Source organism: Arvicanthis niloticus, chromosome 17 (genome assembly GCF_011762505.2).
Source record: "Arvicanthis niloticus isolate mArvNil1 chromosome 17, mArvNil1.pat.X, whole genome shotgun sequence".
Classification (NCBI taxonomy): domain Eukaryota; kingdom Metazoa; phylum Chordata; class Mammalia; order Rodentia; family Muridae; genus Arvicanthis; species Arvicanthis niloticus.
Genome location: NC_047674.1, coordinates 61,773,260 through 61,776,247, shown reverse-complemented (window position 1 = coordinate 61,776,247; position 2,988 = coordinate 61,773,260). Strand labels below are relative to the sequence as shown.

At 43.8% G+C, this 2,988-nt stretch overlaps 1 pseudogene; it reads left to right on the top strand.

Moving 5' to 3' along the window:
* The first annotated feature begins 315 nt into the window (after positions 1-315).
* Positions 316-1,034, top strand: LOC117722593 (chromatin target of PRMT1 protein pseudogene; annotated as a pseudogene).
* Positions 1,035-2,988: the final 1,954 nt, after the last annotated feature.

Genomic DNA, 2,988 nt, shown 5'->3' with positions numbered 1-2,988 from the left:
ACATGTGAATGTTAACTTTAAAAACTCAAATGTGGGGTGGCGCCGGCTGTGGTGGCACAGACGAAAGGCAGGAAAGGGCAGGCTTGACGAGATCCGCTAGATACTCAACCCACAACAAGGGAGCCTCGCGTCATGCCGTTTAAGCATCTAACCCAACTGCCCAGCTAGTTAACCCGAGCGGTCTGCTGTCAGTTCAGGTTTGGCCGGCCTCCAGCCTGACCACCACAAGCAACTGAGGTGGCAACCCCGGGAGGAGCGCTAGCGTCCATCTCCTTTGATTCTTGGGATTTGAAGACGGTTGCACAGATTGCACCACCAAGATGTCTCTAGATGAGCGCTTTACTAATATGCTGAAGAACAAACAGCTGATGCCAGTGAGTATTCGGCTTCAATGCAGCAGCAGCAGCAGCTGCTAGCCAGGGCCAGAAACAGAAGACTGGCCCAGCAGATGGAGAATAGACCCTCTGTCCAGGCAGCATTAAACTTAAGCAGAGCTTAAAGTAGCACCTGGGTAAGAATAACATCCAGGCACTGTTAGGCTGACCAATAGGTGCCCTGACCAAGGGAGCAATTGGAGGAAGAGGCCTATACATAATCTAGAGAGGCTTCCCCCCTCTCCGCCCCCCAGCCGAGGACTACGTGGAGAACATGCGACCAGAACCCTGCTTAGGGATGGGATGTTACTCCAAGGTCAAAACCTGCTCCGAGGTGGACAAGCCGTTGCTCCCCGAATGGGCTTAAGAAGAGGTGGTATTCGAGGTCGTGGAGGTCCTGGGAGAGGGGGCCTAGGGCTTGGAGCTATGGGTCGTAGCAGAGTCGGTGGTAGAGGTTGGGGCATGATAGGTTGGGGAAGAGGGGGCTTTGGGGGCAGAGACCTAGGTCATGGCCGAGGAAGAGGTGCCCTCAATCGCCTTATATTGACCAAGAAACAGCTGGACAACCAATTGAATACATACATGTCGAAAACTAAAGGACACCTGGATGCCGAATTGGATGCCCACATAGCACAGACAGATCCTGAAACTAATGACTGAAGCCTGCCTGCCTGCCTGCCTGCCCACCTGTTAGACTCTTGTTAAAGTCACCACACCTATAAAACAACCTTGAGAAAACATGAGAAGAAACCTGATCGATGCTGGAAGGACCTGTCACAATAGGCTGTGGTCTTACCTGCCACCAGTTGGTGCATTTAGTCTGTTCTATCATCTACTTTTTGATACTGTGTTATATGAAACCCTGCTTTTCTTTAATTTGGTTGCGTTTGTTTTGTCGTTTATCCACTCACCCAGACATCTGTTTGAACAGGAATGCATTGGCCTCGTGAGTAGAACAATTTTCCAGCCCCTGCCTGTCATACACTCTTGACATTTTAAAATATTTCTTCTGCTGATTTTTATGATCCCAGAAGAAGCCAGAGTTTTCATTATTGGGTGGTCTTTGGGATAGAGTTCTATATCTTTCTTTAAAAGCTTCTTGTTGACAGCTGAAGAAGCTAAGGGTGTGTTTGCTGTGTTGATAGTGAATGTAGTAAATTGGAAATGCTGGTGTTGCTACTGTGCCACAGAATGGGTTACCCACGGTAGCAACTTTGATTTGGTCAAAGTTGGTGTTGCCTGCATTGAAACCACATAGGTGGTAGCTGAGAAGCTAAATTGGAATTTCCACCCTAAGAAAAGATTTTTAAGCTCTCCTTTTTGTTTTTTGTCATGCCCAAGAGGCTTCTACACCTCTCATATAGAAGAAGCAGCCATTGTTGTAGCACAAGTGGCAGAAGAGACAAGGGTGGGAAACTGGTTACAAACTGACTGCTGGGAAGGGCTCATGTGCTGCTCATGGTAAAAAAAAATACCCATGTTTGTCCAGAAGCAGTCGTGGTCTAATCCACTTAACTGGCTTTATTTGACCCGTTTGATGGCTTAAGTTCAATCATATTTTGTCAGCTGTTCAGTTTCAGTGGAATCTTGTATTTCTGGTTCATTATAACAAATTGTTCTCTCTCAAAAAAAATAAATAAAACTCAAATGTGTATGTTTTATTTAGAATAGTCATAGAAGTTAGGAAACTAGAAAAGTCCAAAGAAGGAGGAAGCAGACTTTCAACGGAGATGACATCAAGTGCAGTGATATAAAGGGTTAAATTAGACTAATGGAATAAGAATCATTAAACAGAATGGTAGTATGAGAGGGCAGCTCAGATGTGGGGATATGAGGAGATAACTAATGCTAACGTTCTTTTGGAAAAGTCATATGGAAAACTATTACTAAAGAGGTTTCCTAAAATATATACACATATAAAAAGAGTTTGCTTGGAATCACCATATACCATTCCACTGATACCCCTACTAGACGCAGCATGCTAGCAAATAAAAATCCCATGCCAAAAAGGTTTACTCTTTTATTAGTTAGGTGTTTGCTAGTTGGGTCTCATAGACCACCAAACATCACAGGCGACTGTCCTTACTCTGAGTTACCCTCCAGAACTTGACATTAAGACCCTATTGCTGAAGACGGGTTTTGTTTAGATTACAGAAATTTGAATTACCACACAATTAAGTCATGAAATATAAAGAAATATACTTGGTATTAACATGGAAGCTTCATCTCTACTAAGTAGATTCCACTGCAGGAATGTGCTGTGTAAGCTACCACAGGAGAAAAGAAACTATCTGTGGTGGCTTTTCCTTGTTGTCAACCTCACTACATCTGGAATTAACTATGCACTGTATGATTGCATTTAAAACCTGCTCCTTGAGATGGATCCTATACCTGAAACCATTATTATGACCAAGAACCTGGAACTAGATAAGCCTTCGTCCCTGTGTCTAAAAGTACATAGTTTGAAAATGACTCCCAATGACAATATTAATATATCCATACATGAGTATATCTCAAAACCCTTATCAGAGGAGCTCCTTCTTGCATTCTTCATGCATTGGGTATCATCATCTAACACAGAGACTCTCAATTGTTTAAGGGGCAGAAATAAGAG